Here is a 19,068-nt window from a genome sequence, read left to right on the forward strand (position 1 = left end):
ATGTGTTGGTGCCCTCTAGCGGACTTCGGTCCTGGGCCTATGAGATCCATAGCGATCCGCTCGAATGGAACCTCAATAATCGGATTTCTCCAATTTCTACTAGACTAATAGACTAAAAGTTCATACTCGGGCAGTGCCAGGCACTTTTTCTAAAGAGAGAGAGACAGATAGAGAAAGAAAACAGAAGAACATAATGTAATATATACAGTACATCATGCTTATTAATTTTATATAAACAGTATATGGTAATAATTTTCATATGCAATGCATTTAGAAAGACACTTTCACTTTTTTCCATATTGAGTTATCTTGCGGCCATGGTTAGACTTGCACAGAGGATCATTCGGTGGGGCCAGGCTCTAATACCATTGTGGGTCCCAAAAGTCCTTAGAAAAAAACATTTGAAGCCTCTTTTGGAGACAATAAATTGCCACTAGGGTTTATTTCTTTGAATAAAAACTAATTAGAATTTATTGATCATATGGGAGTTGGGACCTAAGCATAATTTCCTCAGGTGGGCCCAACTCTGGTTGTGGCTTTGCTAAAAAAAACAAAAAAAAAGTTTATCCCCTTCAATCTGCCCTCAATACTGCATAATGACAAAGTGGATATACAGTGTATAATGTTCGGTGGATAGACATTTTGAGGTTTATCCAGGGTCAGGGCTTTGGCTGGGCTGCTCAAGGACATTCATAGAATTGTCGTTAAGTCACTCCTGTGTTGTCTTGACCATTGTCTTGTTGGAAGGTGAACCTTCAGCCCAGAGCACTCTGGATCAGTTTTTCATTAAGAATATCTGTGTACATTGCTTTATTCAGCTTCCCGTTAAACATAGAAACATAGAAACATAGAATGTGTCGGCAGATAAGAACCATTTGGCCCATCTAGTCTGCCCAATATACTGAATACTATGGATAGCCCCCGGCCCTATCTTATATGAAGGATGGCCTTATGCCTATCCCATGCATGCTTAAACCCCTTCACTGTATTTGCAGCTAGCACTTCTGCAGGAAGGCTATTCCATGCATCCACTACTCTCTCAGTAAAGTAATACTTCCTTATATTACTTTTAAACCTTTGCCCCTCTAATTTAAAACTGTGTCCTCTTGTGGTAGTTTTTCTTCTTTTAAATATGCTCTCTTCCTTTACCGAGTTGATTCCCTTTATGTATTTAAAAGTTTCTATCATATCCCCTCTGTCTCTTCTTTCTTCCAAGCTATACATATTAAGGTCCTTTAACCTTTCCTGGTAAGTTTTATCCTGCAATCCATGTACTAGTTTAGTAGCTCTTCTCTGAACTCTCTCTAGAGTATCTATATCCTTCTGGAGATATGGCCTCCAGTACTGCGCACAATACTCCAAGTGAGGTCTCACCAGTGTTCTGTACAGCGGCATAAGCACTTCACTCTTTCTACTGCTTATACCTCTCCCTATACATCCAAGCATTCTGCTGGCATTTCGTGCTGCTCTATTACATTGTCTTCCCACCTTTAAGTCTTCTGAAATAATTACTCCTAAATCCCTTTCCTCAGATACTGAGGTCAGGACTGTGTCAAATATTCTATATTCTGCCCTTGGGTTTTTACGCCCCAGGTGGATTATCTTGCACTTATCCACATTAAATTTCAGTTTCCAGAGTTCTGACCATTCTTCTAGTTTTCCTAAATCCTTTTCCATTTGGCGTTTCCCTCCAGGAACATCAACCCTGTTACATATCTTTGTGTCATCAGCAAAAAGACAAACCTTACCAGCGAGGCCTTTTGCAATATCACTTATGAAGATATTAAACAAAATCGGTCCCAGTACAGATCCCTGTGGAACCCCACTGGTAACATTACCTTGTTTTGAATGTTCTCCATTGACTACAACCCTCTGTTGTCTGTCACTCAGCCACTGCCTAATCCACTCAACAATATGGGAGTCCATGCTCAATGACTGCAGTTTATTGATAAGTCTTCTATGTGGGACAGTGTCAAAAGCCTTACTAAAATCTAGATATGCGATGTCTACTGCACCTCCACCGTTTATTATTTTATTCACCCAGTCAAAAAAATCTATAAGATTTGTTTGACATGATCTCCCTGAAGTAAACCCATGTTGTTTTTCATCTTGCAATCCATGGGATTTTAGATGTTCCACAATCCTATCCTTTAATAGGGTTTCCATTAATTTGCCTACTATTGATGTCAGACTCACTGGTCTATAGTTGCTCGATTCCTCCCTACTACCTTTCTTGTGAATGGGCACGACATTTGCCAATTTCCAATCTTCCGGGACGACTCCTGTTACTAATGATTGGTTAAATAAATCTGTTAACGGTTTTGCCAGCTCACCACTAAGCTCTTTTAATAATTTTGGGTGTATCTCATCAGGCCCCTGTGACTTATCTGTCTTCACCTTAGACAGCAAACTTAGAACATCTTCCTCTGTAAAGATACATGCATCAAACGATTTAATAGTCATTCTTTCTAGTGGAGGTCCTTCTCCTTTTTCTTTTGTAAAAACTGAACAGAAGTATTCATTAAGGCAGTCGGCTAGCCCTTTATTCTCTTCTACATACCTTCCGTCCTTTGTTTTTAATTTAGTTATTCCTTGTTTTAATTTCCTTTTTTCATTTATATATCTGAAGAATGTCTTATCCCCTTTTTTCATAGACTGAGCTAGTTTTTCTTCTGCCTGCGCTTTAGAAGTTCTTATAACTTGCTTGGCCTCTCTCTGCCTAATCTTGTAGATTTCCTTATCTTCATTGCTCTGGGTTTTTTTTATAATTACAAAATGCTAGCTTTTTATTTTTAATGATTTGGGCCACTTCTGCTGAGTACCACATTGGTCTCCTCCTTTTTTTGCTTTTACTGACGAGTCTAATGCAATTTTCTGTTTCCTTCAATAATGCACCTTTTAAGTAGTCCCATTTCTCCTGGACTCCATGTAATCCGTTCCAGTCTGATAAGGACTCATTTATGACTAATTTCATTTTTGAAAAGTCTGTTTTTCTAAAATCTAAAACTTTTGTTTTTGTGTGGTGGGACTCTTTCACAGTTCTTATATTAAACCACACTGACTGGTGATAACTAGATCCCAAGGTTTCGCCTACAATGACATCATATACCGAATCCCCGTTTGTGAATACCAAATCCAAAATGGCCTCCCTCCGGGTTGGCTCCTCAACCACTTGTTGTAGAGATAACCCCAGTAGGGAATTTAGAATATCTGTACTCCTGGTAGAACTTGCTATTTTGGTTTTCCAGTTTATATCTGGAAGATTGAAATCTCCCATAATGATAACTTCTCCTTTCATTGTCATTTTAGCTATTTCTTCAACTAGTAGATCATCTAGTTCTTTAACTTGACCAGGTGGTCTATATATCACACCTACACGAGTTACTGCATGGTTAGCAAACTGCAACGTAACACAAACTGACTCTATGTTGGCCTCACCAACTTGTATTAGGTTAGATTTAATGCTATCTTTCACATACAGGGCCACTCCTCCTCCTTTCTTGCCTTCTCTGTCTCTTCTGTATAAAGAGTACCCTGGTATGGTTATGTCCCAGTCATTTCTTTCATTAAACCATGTCTCCGTAACAGCCACTAAATCTACATTCTCAGATGCCATTATTGACCCAAGTTCATTGATTTTTTTACCTAAACTGCGAGCATTTGTAGACAGGACTCTGAGCTTATCATTTCTTAACCTCTGTGCTTCTGACCTGTTCTGGCATTGTTTCGGGGGGCAATTGGACTCTTTTATTTTCACTCTTTTGCCCCCCCCCCTCCTAGTTTAAATACTCTTTCGCAAATTCTTGGAGCTGTTCACTAAGTACATTTGTTCCTTTGAGAGAAAGATGCAAACCATCTTTTTTGTACAGTTCCTTTCTATTCCAAGTAGAGCTATCATGAGAAACAAAGCCAAATCCTTGCTCTTGACACCATTTACCAAGCCATATGTTGAACTCCTTTATGCGCCTCTGCCTATCATTCTGAACATTATGCACAGGCAGAACTTCAGAAAATGAAATGGTGGATGCAAAATCCTGTACGTCATTACCAAGTGTGATAAAAGATTTTTTCACCTCTGACACTTCATTGCAAGCCAGGTCATTTGTCCCTAGATGGACAAGAACATCCACGTCCCCTTCCTGCTTTGCTTGCTTAACAATATTAATAATACGTCTTCTATCTCTTCTAGCAGTAGCCCCAGGGAGACATCTCACAAAACCATTTTCTTTAAGCTCCACACTTCTTATGATTGAATCACCCAGCAACAGCTGCATCCTTTGAGACTTCACTTTATCTTTTTTGTTGCATACATTAGACATAGGAGTCGATGGTTTCTCACCCTCTGTGCTTGAGTCCATATCCATGTTGTCCTTACATTCTGAGAGTGCTGCAAATGAATTATGGAGAACCACCGACTGTGGGACATGTCTTCTATCCACCACTCTAAGACTTCCAGAACCTACAGTAACCCATCTGCCATTTCTGGGGGTCCTCTGTGGCAGTGGCATTGCAGCAGTCCTAGCTGGAGTTTGTTTAACAGATAATTTAAATATTTCAGCTTTCAAAAATGCAATTTCCTGCTGCAGTAAGGAGAACTGTCTACAGATCTGACAGCATCCGAATCTCCAAAGAGTGGAACATGAAATAAATGCACAACAATTCCTGCACTGAACCAAGTCTGCCATTTTAAAGAGGAGAAAAAAAATTAAAAAATTAAAAAATAAATTAACGTTAACTCTGACCAGTATCCCTGTGTGAACCGAGAGCAAGGCAGGTGGTTTGACTCTGCAACCAGAAAAGAGTGCGTACGGTCTCTAAACCGAAGTTCACACAGCCTGGCTGCACAGGGAAGTCCTTTAGTATCTACTCACACTTTTTACACAGCACAAAACCTGTTCTGTATTTTGCCAATATGGCGGCAGCTGCTCGAGTCTCTTCGCATCCTGTTTCTCTCTGCTCACACTGTCTGCATCCGAGGCAGGCTGACATCATAGGGGGAGTGTCTCTTCAACACTTACCTGCTGCCTTAAAGGACCAGTATCAGAGTAATACAGAAACGCATATACATTGAATTTTAACACAGTTTAAACAGAGCAATGAAACTGTTCAAAACATCCATTCAGCATGATGCTGCCACCATCATGGGCAGGTGATAAGAAATTTCTAGTTTCCTCCAGACATGATAGTTAGCATTGACAATTGACACTAAAATATTTAATCTTGGTTTCATCAGAGCAGAGAATCTTGTTTCTCACTGTCTGGGAGTATTTTTAGGTGCTTTTTTGCAAACGTAAGGCAGGCTTTCATGTGTTTTTTACTGAGGAGAGGCTTGTTTTCGTCCACTCTGCCATAAAGCTTCGTGGAGTATTGCAGTGATGATTGACTGAAGTTTTTTCCATCTGCACAAAGGATCTTTGGAGCTCAGCCAAATGTTCTTGGTCACCTCTCTTACCAAGTCCCTTCTCTCCTGATTACTTAGTTTGGTGGGGTGATCACAAAGAAAATTAATGTTTTTTCTATGCAAAATTATCCAGCCGATCGCTTTTGGTCTGTTCACAATGAAGCAACGACCTTATTTCATCTGGGGTGTGCCAACATTGCCATCGCCAACACACTCATAGAGGTGATCGCTTCATTGTGATACGCAAGCCCCTTCACCACAATATGGTAACGATCACGAAGGGGAATTGACACATGTATGTGCCTTTTTGTTTTGTTTTGTTTTTGCAGCCACAGTGCAGCACCAGAGGCCAGAAAAATTAGGCATGTACACATGCCTGGAAAATTTGGTATTGTTGCAGCCGCTGCTGTAGCAGGGGCCGGAAAAATTGATGTTTTCCAGGCAGAAAGTGCACTAACACATTGCGGCTTGAACCCTAGTTGGTGGCGGAGAAGTCACGCAAGTCATCCGGCATGCAGAGATTAAATACAGCAACGTGTGGACCATTTTATAGCCCAAGGCATCTCATCAGGCTTTTTTAGTCAAATGCATCCCCCACTGTCAGTCCCTTTCGGGATCCATGCCTCATTCATCTTAATAAAGGTGAGGTAACCAGGAGGAGGATGGTGGCTTTGAGTTTGTGTGCTGCTTGTACTCATCATGTGTTGATCCCATAGGCGTTTGTGATTTGAGATCATGTGCCTTCGCAAAGCAGTTGTACCTAGGTGGGTGTTCGACTTCCCACGACTCAGTTTCTTTTGGCACAGGTTGCAAATGGCATCGCTGTTATCAGAGGCAGACACACAAAAAAAATGCCACACTGCTGAGCTTTGCAATGACGGCATTATGGTGGTGGCAACAGCATGCGTTGATTGGCGTGCTGTCTGGCTGACCCCGGGTGCCGATACATGCTGTCTGACTGTGCCACTAGCTCCTTGCAACGACCTCTCCCTGCTTCCAACTCGTTTCCTCCTCCTCTCTGTCTCCCCATCTGAACTTTCCCCCTGTTCTTCTTCTCTTCGAGCGGGCACCCACGTGACATCCACGGACACATCGTCATCATCAACCGCTTCACTTGTATCTGACAACTCAGAAAAGGAAACAGCAGCGGGTACAACATCATCATCATCACACCGTACGTCCATGTGTGTAATGCTGCCTGACTGAGACATATCCCTGTTATCTACATCCTCTGGCAATAATGGTTGCGCATCACTCATTTCTTCCAACTGATGTGTAAATAACTCCTCTGACAGATCAAGTGAAGCAGCTGTGGTGCTAGTGTTGGTGGTGGTGGCAGGCGGGCGAGTGGTAACTTGAGAGGTGCCCGAAGCTGAGCTGGAGGAGGATGGTGCATCAAGGTTACGAGCGGAAGCTGTAGAAGATTGGGTGTCCTGTGTAAGCCAGTCAACTATGTCCTCAGAACTTTTCAAGTTCAGGGTACGTGGCCTCTGAACACTGGGCATTATTCTAGGGCCAAAGGAAATCACAGCACCACGACCACGACGGCCCCTGCGGGGTGGCCTGCCTCTGCCTGTCATTTTTTTTCTGATTAGTTGTACTATGCGTGCAAGCTACTGTGACACCAGATATGAATGGTGTAAAGATGTAAAGAAGTATTCATGAGTATAGTAAATGACAGCATTATTCATGTGTACAGTTTAGTATATGGCAGGATTATCTACAGTGGCATGTACAAGTTTGGGCACCCCTGATCAAAATTACTGTTACTGCGGACAGTTAAGCAAGTTAAAGATTAAATGATCTCTAAAAGGCATAAAGTTAAAGATAAATCACACTTTTCAACATTGTAGGCATTATTAATGTATTATTTTGGTTTTGTACAATTTTAAAGTGAAAAAGAGTACCTTGGAAAAGTATGGGTACCTGAGGATATTGGAATGCTCAGATAACTTTCACTAAGGTCTCAGACCTTAAATAGCCTGTTAGGGTTAAGGCATGTTTACAATCATTGTTAAGAAAGGCCAGGTGATGCAAATTTCAAAGCTTTATAAATACCCAGACTCTTCTAACCTTGTCCTGAAAAACACAGCCATGGGTTCTTCTAAGCAGCTGTCTAACAATCTGAAAATGAAAATTGTTGAGGCCCACAAAGCAGGAGAAGGCTTTAAGAAGATGGCAAAGCGTTTTTAGTTTGCTATTTACTCAGTTTGAAATATAATTAAAAAATGACAATTAACGGGAACAGTGGAGGTCAAGAGAAGGTCAGAAAGACCAAGAAAAAATTCAGAGACAGTTGCTCGATAAGATTGATAGAAAGGCAAATGAGAAACCTTGCTTGACTGCAAAAGATCTTCAGGAAGATTTAGCCGACTCTGGAGTTGTGGTGCTTTGTTCGACTGTTCAGTGACATCTGCACAAATATGCCCTTCATGAAAGAACCATCAGAAGAAAACCTCCCCACAAAATTAAGCATCAGAGTTTTCCAAAAGAAAATCTGAACATGTCTGATACATTTTGGAAACGAGTCAGGTGGAATTATGAGGTTAAACAAGAACTCTTTGGCCACAATGAGCAAAAGGTATGTTTGGAGAAAAAAGGTCACATAATTTCATGAAAAATACACGTTTCTAATCATTAAGCGTCGTGGTGGATCTATCATGCTCTAGGGTTGTGTTGCAGCCAATAGCACAGGGAACATTTTAAGGTAGAGGGAAGAATGGATTCAATGAAATTCTAGCAAATTATGGAAGCACACATAACACTGTGTTATAAAGGTACTATTGGTTCTGCCCATTTAATTCTGCACCTGTTATATTATCTTCTATATTCTGTGTAATGATATTCCTTGAACATACATAAAGCCCCCCAACCCGACCCCCATTGTGCTGAGAAAGCCAAATTCCTGAGTGATTATCTCAGAGACATGCATGCTATACACTGGATGAGGGTCTGAAAGGTATAAACCTGGCACACACACAGACATTTATTGAGCACTCCATTGAGGAACTTCATTCAGGTAGGATGAATTGATATTCATGAATTTGTCTGTTGTATCACAACGGGGTGTCAACCATATGCTATGACTTGGCGAACGTGGAGTCCCCCCATATTTATGTGTAGACCAGTGATGATTATTTACTTTTTAATACTCTGTATGGGATTTGTCTGTTTTACATTACATTTATTCACACTTAGTAAATATATTTATTCACTTAACCTTGGGTAAGCCTATTTATTCTCAAATTGTCAAATTATATTTAAAAACACTTGGTATCAGAAATGGGATTTGATCAAATGAATACGCTTATTATTGATAAGGTGATACATAGACAGGATAGTTTGGTACCGCCACTCTGAATGGGATCCCAGTGTCACGCCCTGCCCTGTGAGTGATCTGAGAAGATCTGTCAGACGTGCTGCACGTAAACCAATCTGACAGATTGCTTTGTTGTGGCTTTGGGCAGGATCCCACCCCCTCACAGGTTCTGCTCATTAGTTTGTTAGTGATGCTATTTATTCCTGCCTCTCACTATAGCCCTTGCGGTTTATAGTTTCTCCTGGAGTTCTCTGCTGGTGTTTTGTGGATCTTCTGCTCCTAGTCCATCTTCAGTTAAGTCCTCCTTTATTCCCTTCTGTTGTTTGTTCTGGCTAGGCCTTAGGTAGATGCGAGTTCCTTCATCCTGTGCAAGGAGCCGGTTGTCTTTTCGCCTGCTCCCTACCTGAGGGTTTGTTTCAGTTGCAGCAAGGATTAGGTTTGTGTTGGTAGCAGTCAGTGAAAGGGCTCAGGGATAGTCAGGAGGTGACCTTTCCCTGTTCCCTAGCTCTCGGGCCTAGCCTGTTGTTTTGTGTTATTTTGTTGTGTTTGGTTTGCTTCCCTTCCCTCACCTTCCGTGACATTATAAACCGCCCATACCGTCATTTTATTTTCCTTGCTCCATGCAAAATGGAAGCTGTTGATACTCTGGTTGATAGCATGCAGGAATTATCTTGGGAGGTAGCAGACCTCCGTAATTCAGTTGCACTGTGTCAGAGATATCTGGAATCTGGCGCCGCTGGTGGAAACCAGGTCAGCCTTGAACCAAAGGTCGCTCTCCCAGATAGGTCTTCCGGGGGAAGTGATAACTTTGTTTGGTTCAGGGAGTCCTGTAAATTATATTTTCGTCTATGTCCAATTTCATCTGGAGACGAAAATCAAAGAGTGGGGATTATAATTTCTCTGCTAAAAGGTGATGCTCAGTCCTGTGCTTTTTCTCTGCCGATCAGTTTGCTGTCCCTCCGATCGGTGGACGAGTTTTTCAGAGCCCTGGGCATGATTTATGATGACCCGGACGGGATCTCTCTGGCAGAATCTAAGCTGCGTAGCTTGCGTCAGGGGGAACATACGGCTGAGTTATATTGTGCTGAATTTTGAAGATGGGCGACTGACTCGGAGTGGAATGACCCTGCACTCCGTAGTCAGTTCTGTCAGGGGCTGTCTGAGAAACTAAAAGACGTCCTTGCGTTTCATGAAAATCTCAATTATTTGGAGGGAGCCATGGCTCTAACTGTAAGGATTGATAGACATTTGAGGGAGAGATACACGGTTCCCCTCAGGCAGGAGGTACTGTCATTTGAGGAATCTGTCTCTTCTGTCCCTCGGGGTACAGTGACACTTGAACCTGGGACTGGAGAGGAACCTATGCAGTTAGGTCAGGTCTCTTCTTGCCTTGGTTATAGGAACTCTAGAGTGCAGGGAAGACTGTGTTATTTCTGTGGTAAAGAAGGACATTTCGTTAATGTGTGTCCTTTTATTGAGCCTCAAAGTGGTAACAAAAAACATAAGGAGGTTTCTTTCAAAAAGAAAACAAGTTCCCTTACTCTTTGTAGCGTGAATGACTAGTCAGAACAGGTATATTTGTTTTCTACCTACAGTACCCGATTCCTCCTGCCTGCCATGGTGGCGTTAGACTCTGACGATATTGAATTAGAAGTATTTGTTGACAGTGGCACAGGGGTTAATCTTGTTGATTATCAATTTGTTCAGAGTCATGGTTTTAGAACTAGTGCATTAAGCAAGGAGATATCAGTGTTTGCTATAGATTCCGCTCCTCTCTCGCAAAAAAGTCTAACTCATATTGTCAGGAGGTGACCTTTCCCTGTTCCCTAGCTGTGGGGCCTAGCCTATTGTTTTGTGTTATTTTGTTGTGTTTGGTTTGCTTCCCTTCCCTCACCTTCCGTGACACCCAGGCTTTCATTGGAATGTAATAATCTGTGGGTGGACTATTAATGTTTTCACTATTTGTGCTAATCTGCTACAAGCTATGAGTGGGGCAGTAGTAGGCGTGGTAGAATCTAGCTAGGTTTTTTTGGAGTTGTAGAACCGAGTAGAATTATAGTAAAAATCTGTAGGAATTTGAATAGTGAGTGCTTGCAGATTGTGGCTCCAGATCAGAGCTCCTGTGATGTTGAGGGTGGCTCTGATGAGTCTGAAAAAATGCAGTGTCACGATAATTAATGGCGCAAGCAAGAGGAATGCGCCCATGTTCATAGAATGATTAAAGTTGCACTTATTTTAAATGTTCAGAAATTAACTGTTTAAAGGCTATGTACAGTGAGGAACAGAAGTATTTGAACACCCTGCGATTTTGCAAGTTCTCCCACTTAGAAATCTTGGAGGGGTCTGAAATTCACATTGTAGGTGCATTCCCCCTCTGAGAGACAGAATGTAAAAAAAAAAATCAGGAAATCACATTGTATGATATTTAAAGAATTTATTTGTCTTGCACTGCTGAACATAAGTATTTGAACACCTGAGAAAATCAGTGTTAAAATTTGGTACAGTAGCCTTTGTTTGCAATTACAGAGGTCAAATGTTTCCTGTAGTTCTTGACCAGGTTTGCACACACTGCAACAGGGATTTTGGCCCACTCCTCCACACAGATCTCCTGTAGATCTGTCAGGTTTCGGGGCTGTCGCTGAGCTGAGTTTCAGCTCCCTCCAAGGTGTTCAAATACTTATGTTCAGCAGTGCAAGACACATAAATTCTTTAAAAATCATACAATGTGTTTTCCAGAATTTTTTACAAACATTCAGTCTCTCAGAGTGGGAATGAACCTACAATGTGAATTTCAGACCCCTCCATGATTTCTAAGTGGAAGAACTTGCATGTTCAAATACTTCTGTTCCTCACTGTACACCTTTGGGGAAAAATTTTTATTATTGCATTGTACTTATTTTTGAGCTAAAAAAATTAAATTGGTCTTTATAAAAAAATGTGGATATTTCAGTTTTAACAATTTTATTTTTATTATTATTATAAGAGTGTGATACCTTGTTATAAGCTTTTAATTGATTACAGAGTGAAGACCACAAGATGTTGGCAAGTAATGGAATAAATTGGCAATAGAGATCATCAGGAATTCTGGGTGTAGTGTGTATATGTGTTTCCAGGAAAGCTGTGTGGCTGTATAGTTTCAGGGATAACTGTGAGCAGTATTGCAACTATAAATCATCCTTTGGAATGTGAATAGATGCAACTTTGAGTTGCTGTTGTGGTGGATGTGTGTAGTTATAGTAGAGAAGAATTTGATGGATGCTCAGCAGAGCTGTGTGAAGTCTGTACTCCAAAAATAAGTGTGTGGTTATGAGCTGATTGTGGATATTAATAAATGATGCTGTAGCAAGGAATGAAAATTTTAAGGTGTATGAAATAATAAGATGGAGCTCACCTATAACTCTGGACTGTTTCGATGCACGGAACTGGCCCGAAAAGGCGATCCACCACCAGTGTAAAATCCAGGTATATTTTTATTTGATATCCGCAGCAATAAAAGTACAGGGAAGATGACACTCCGGCAAACTGTTGACGCGTTTCAGACACCTCACAAGTCCTTAGTCGTAACACAGTGTGACATGTGCTGTTGGCTGGTTTTAGGGATCTAGTATGAATGTTGAATACAAATCCTGGATACCAGACCAGCAGGACCGGAATACAAAACACAACATCCTTGTGAAGATAAAAAAGAAATAACAGAATATAGAATGTATGGTACCACCTATAATGCATGTGACTTTCAAAATGCAGAAAAATGTCACTCCCTCACCCATGCATCCCCTAGTATCAGGTATAGGCTCTCTCACTGAAAGACTGGGTGAGTGTCTTGATTCCCTCCTCTTTCGAGATGGGTCCCCGGTTACATAAAAGATACTAGTTAGGTATTAAAATGTCTGTATGATAAACACTGGGATGGCAATTATTGGGGTCATTTATCATCCTGGTGTAAAGTAGAACTGGCTTAGTTGCCCATAGGTGGAATCTTATTGGTTGCTATGGGCAACTAAGCCAGTTCTACTTTACACCAGTTTGATAAATGACCCCATATATTTCGACACATCAGTTGCCCACCAGACAGAATTATTGGCTTGAGACTATCACTGGCACAAGCATAGTGATTATTTTTCAAGTTTAATAGATTATATTCTCAAATTTTTTTATTGATGCACAATAATCTTTTGTTTGACAATAGATATTAGTGGAGTTTCGAGGGGAACAACATTTTCTCCTTCACTAGCCAATCTTGTGATGTCCTTTTGGGAAGAAAAATAAATCTTCACTCAGGATAATCCCTTTTTGGAATCAGTGAACTGGAATGGCAAATACATCGATGACCTCCTGATTATTTGGGAGGACGATGTGTCTACCATCCCTGCTTTTATAAATTACCTCAACATCAATCCTTATAATTTAAAATGTACTTATTTTTGTGATCCACCAGTAGTTAATCTTTTAGACTTGAAATTAAAAGACAGCTGGTAATACAGTCCTGATCAAAAGTTAAAGACCACTTGAAAAATGGCAAAAAATCATATTTAGCATGGCTGGATCTTAACAAGGTTCCAAGTAGAGCTTCAACATGCAACAAGAAGAAATGGGAGTGAGACAAAACATTTTTTGAGCATTCAATTTAATGAAAACAACGATTAAACTGAAACAGGCTGTTTTTCAGCTGATCAAAAGTTTAGGACCACATGCCTTAAAAAGGCCAAATCTGTGCAAAGATGTGGATTCATTGTCATTTTCTGTCAGGTAGTCACACGTTGTGATGGCAAAGGCAAAAAACTCTCCCTTTTTGAACGTGGTCGGGTTGTTGAACTGCATAAGCAGGGTCTCTCACAGCGCGCCATCGCTGCTGAGGTGGGACTCAGTAAGACATTCATTTGGAATTTCTTCAATGATCCTGAGGGTTATGGAACAAAAAAGTCAAGTGGAAGAGCCAAAAAAATGTCACCAGCACTGAGCCAGAGGATCCAATTGGCTGTCCGTCAAGACACTGGACGATCCTCGACCCAAATTAAGGCCCTTACTGGTGCTGACTGCAGCCCCATAACCATCAGACGGCATTTGAGACTGAAGGGCTTCAAAAACAAAAAACGTCTTCAAAGACCTCGTGTCCTTGAACGCCACAGAACTGCTCGTTTGGACTTTGCAAGATAGCACCAAACATGGGACATTCAAAGGTGGAAGAAAGTTTTATTCTCTGATGAGAAAAAATGTAACCTTGATGGTCCTGATGGTTTCCAACGTTACTGGCATGACAAGCAGATCCCACCTGAGATGTTTTCTACGCGCCACCGTGGAGGGGGCGCCATAATGGTCTGGGGTGCTTTTTCCTTCAGTGGAACAATGGAGCTTCAGGAAGTGCAGGGGCGTCAAACGGCCGCTGGCTATGTCCAGATGTTGCAGAGAGCATTCCTCATGACTGAGGGCCCTCGTCTGTGTGGTAACGACTGGGTTTTTCAACAGGACAACGCTACAGTACACAATGCCCGCAGGACAAGGGACTTCTTCCAGGAGAATAACATCACTCTTTTGGCCCATCCTGCGTGTTCCCCTGATCTAAATCCAATTGAGAGCCTTTGGGGATGGATGGCAAGGGAAGTTTACAAAAATGGACAACAGTTCCAGACAGTAGATGGCCTTCGTGCGGCCGTCTTCACCACTTCCTCTACATAGTAAATGCTATTTGTTGAAGTGAGACAACCCCTTTAAATATGCAAAAAAAAAAAATACATACCACTACTAGATATAATAATAATTATTTAAGTGACATTCATTCCATGATGTTGTACATATGAAAAGGGATGTACATTGTCAGGAATTGAACCAGAAAACTCCTGTATCCAAGGCAGTAGCCTTGCTCACTGAGCTACTGGCTACTTGGGACAGCTCCACTCCTGAACCTATTGTATAGTTTCTCAGTCTTAGAAAATCTCTAGTCGTTTTATCTGTCCCAGGCCAAAGGTCCTAGGACAGAGCCTTGAGGGACACCAACAGAGAGGGATGAGACAAGGAAGTGGTGTGAGAGTGAGAGAAACTAAATGTTCGGTCTGTGAGGTATGATGTGATTCAGGAGAAGGCCAAGTCCGTGATGCCAAGAGATGAGAGCATTTGTAACAGAAGGGAGTGGTCGACAGTGTCAAGGGCAGATGACAGGTCAAGGAGTAGGGCAGAGTAATGTTGATTGGCTTTGGCAGTTAGCAGGTCGTTGGTGACTTTGGTAAGGGCAGCTTCAGTTGAGTGGTGAGGTCAAAGTCAGAAGCCAGATTGTAGCCGGCCAAAAAGGGAGCAGGAAAAGTGGTGAAGTGGACATGTTGTTCAAGTAGCTTTAAGGCATATGGGAGAAGTGATATGGGGCGATAACTAGACAAACAAGGTGGGTCAAGGGAAGGCTTTTTGAGGATGGGTGCAATGGAAGCATGTTTAAAACCAGAGGGGAAGACACCAGGGGTTATTCATAGATTGAAGAGATGAATAATTGTACATCTAGTTGCCATAAATGTTTCAATTTCAAATTTATATAGATCCAGTGTCTTGAGTTAAAACATAGCTTTTATCAGGTCAAATGAAAAAGTCCATGGTATCCTCGGAGGGGATATGTTTCATGCATATCGCTCTTCATCAAGCCCTAGTGAGGAAAAACTCTAGGAGGAATTTAACAACAAGAAAAACCAATGAAATGAAAGTGGCAATAGCATGTGTGCAGGACTGCCCTGCTTCATCTGCTGTCTTCATAATTATGAAACACAATAAGAAAAAGAAAGAAGGAAAAAAAAAAATGGATTGAATAAATGAATTCCAAAATTCATACCAAAAATTTAAAATATTCAGTTCTAGTTGCAATAGTGCAGGTTCAATTTCATTAGGGATGGTAATGTGCAATATACACTGCTCAAAAAAATAAAGGGAACACTTAAACAACACAATGTAACTCCAAGTCAAGCACACTTCTGTGAAATCAAACTGTCCACTTAGGAAGCAACACTGAGTGACAATCAATTTCACATGCTGTTGTGCAAATGGGATAGACAACAGGTGGAAATTATAGGCAATTAGAAAGACACCCCCAATAAAGGAGTGGTTCTGCAGGTGGTCACCACAGACCACTTCTCAGTTCCTATGCTTCCTGGCTGATGTTTTGGTCACTTTTGAATGCTGGCGGTGCTTTCACTCTAGTGGTAGCATGAGACGGAGTCTACAACCGACACAAGTGGCTCAGGTAGTGCAGCTTATCCAGGATGGCACATCAATGCGAGCTGTGGCAAGAAGGTTTGCTGTGTCTGTCAGCGTAGTGTCCAGAGCATGGAGGCGCTACCAGGAGACAGGCCAGTACATCAGGAGACGTGGAGGAGGCCGTAGGAGGGCAACAACCCAGCAGCAGGACCGCTACCTCCGCCTTTGTGCAAGGAGGAACAGGAGGAGCACTGCCCGAGCCCTGCAAAATGACCTCCAGCAGGCCACAAATGTGCATGTGTCTGCTCAAACGGTCAGAAACAGACTCCATGAGGGTGATATGAGGGCCCGACGTCCACAGGTGGGGGTTGTGCTTACAGCCCAACACCGTGCAGGACGTTTGGCATTTTCCAGAGAACACCAATATTGGCAAAATCGCCACTGGCGCCCTGTGCTCTTCACAGATGAAAGCAGGTTCACACTGAGCACATGTGACAGACGTGACAGAGTCTTGAGACGCCGTGGAGAACGTTCTGCTGCCTGCAACATCCTCCAGCATGACCGGTTTGGCATTGGGTCAGTAATGGTGTGGGGTGGCATTTCTTTGGAGGGCCGCACAGCACTCCATGTGCTCGCCAGAGGTAGCCTGACTGCCATTAGGTACCGAGATGAGATCCTTAGACCCCTTGTGAGACCATATGCTGTTGCGGTTGGCCCTGGGTTCCTCCTAATGCAAGACAATGCTAGACCTCATGTGGCTGGAGTGTGTCAGCAGTTCCTGCAAGACGAAGGCATTGATGCTATGGACTGGCCCGCCCGTTCCCCAGACCTGAATCCAATTGAGCACATCTGGGACATCATGTCTCGCTCTATCTACCAACGTCACGTTGCACCACAGACTGTCCAGGAGTTGGCAGATGCTTGAGTCCAGGTCTGGGAGGAGATCCCTCAGGAGACCGTCCTCCACCTCATCAGGAGCATGCACAGGCGTTGTAGGGAGGTCATACAGACACGTGGAGGCCACACACACTACTGAGCCTCATTTTGACTTGTTTTAAGGACATTACATCAAAGTTGGATCAGCCTGTAGTGTGTTTTTCCACTTTGATTTTGAGGGTCACTCCAAATCCAGACCTCCATGGGTTGAAAAATTTGATTTCCATTTTTAAATTTTTGTGTGATTTTGTTGTCAGCACATTCAACTATGTAAAGAACAAAGTATTTCAGAAGAATATTTAATTAATTCAGATCTAGGATGTGTTATTTTTGTGTTCCCTTTATTTTTTTGAGCAGTGTATGTTCAAGAGCAACTGCATGTGATGTATAATTTATAGTCTCATACATGCGCATCAAAACATAAGTGGCATCGCAACTGAATATACCCATTGACCCAAGCACGGCCAAAATATAAGAGGTATAATACAGCACATGCTCATCAATCCCTATGTGTATATGAATATGAAGGCAAAAGCAGTGCAAGAGGTATAATAAAAGACTGCTCTGTTGTACTGCTAGTGTGAATTGGGGCCTAGATATTGCCGCAAGCAGAGTTCAGACATCAATTACTATTTAATTTCAGATGTATTGGAAGTGACAGTGTGAAGTGCCTGGCTAAAAAAACTGCTCTGCAGAACTGCTAGTGTGTACGAAGACATAAGCATTGCTGCCTTTCTAATTTTATTGCCATAGTACAGGTTCGATTTCTGTGAGGATTATGATGAGCAGTATATGTTATTATAAGGCATCATATGTACGTGTTCAAACAGAAGTGGTAACTATATCAAAACATGTTTAGTCCCTGCAGGTTCAAAAACTCCCAGCCGTATACAATGTATATCTTATGGCCGCAGCACGGCAAAAATGCAGAGAGGTGGCTACAATAAAACTGCAGCATGCTGTAGTTTTTTTCAGCCCACCTCTCGATATGTTTGCCGTGCTGCGGCCGGACTTCAGGCCAGCCCCCATTATAGTGAATGGGGCCAGAGCGGACTTCAGGCGGCACGCTGCACTAGCGGTAGCACGGATTCGGCAGTCTGTTCCCCCGCTGGAATATCCTGCTGGAGAAGGCTACCGCTAGTATGAAAGTAGCCTAAGTCGACCCTCCCCCCGCACTTTCCTGTACTCGCTATACAGCAGCACATACCTGTCGCATCCAGTGCCTCCCAGGTGACGTCTCCTCTGATGTAGATCTTCTATGTCATCATCTTCTCCAGACAACTTCTTTCAGCCTTGCCTTGTCTCTGCAGAGTGTGACACACAGACATCTTAGCCTCCTCACTATTCTATCATCATCCCCCAACCTGGAGTCCCCACAGTGGACTGTTCGCTGTACTCCCCAATACCCCTAAATACTATCATGAATAAAGAGGAGTGCAGTACAGATAGCTCCCCCCCCATAGTAAAAGTGCTCCTCCAAGTACCACCAATAGTAATACCCTTCTAGAGTGCCCTCATTAGTAATACTGCCCCTACTGTGTCCCCAACAGTGATAATGCTCCCCAAGAGTGCCTCCATTAGTAGAAGAGCCCTCCTTTATTAATAATGCCCTCACAGAGCCCCCAGTAGAATTTGTTTCCCCAGTGGTAATAAAGCTTTCTACAGACCCCTCAGTAGTAATAAGGCCCCCAATAGGGCTCTTAGTAGAAATAAGGCGGATCTATAAGACCCTCCTATAGAGCCCCCAGTAGTAATAAGAACACCTAATGTCCCCTGGATTTAAAATGCCCCCACAGTGCCACCAGTATTTATATTGCCTCCTCCTGTTATTATGCTCTGCAGTGCAGTGCCCCCTGTAGTTATATTCCTCTTCTTAGTGTCCTCACAAATTATGATTTCTCAGCCCCTCCACCATACAGTCCCATGTAAATAACACTATTTCCCTCCCTCCGCCATAGAGTCCCATGTAAATAACATCACACCATCTCTCCAACCCCCTCCAATGTATAGTCCCATGTAAATAACATCCCTCTCTATCTACATCCCCCTCCAATATACAGTCCCATGTAAATACAATCCCTCTCTGTCTACAGACCCCTCCAATATACAGTCCCATGTAAATAACATAACTTCCCTCCCTTCAGACCCTCTAATATACACTCCCATGTAAATAACATCACCCCCTCCCCAGCCACCTCCAACACGCAGTCCCATGTAAACAACATCACCCACTCTCCAG

This window comes from Bufo bufo, chromosome 2 (genome assembly GCF_905171765.1).
Source record: "Bufo bufo chromosome 2, aBufBuf1.1, whole genome shotgun sequence".
NCBI classification, from domain to species: Eukaryota; Metazoa; Chordata; class Amphibia; order Anura; family Bufonidae; genus Bufo; species Bufo bufo.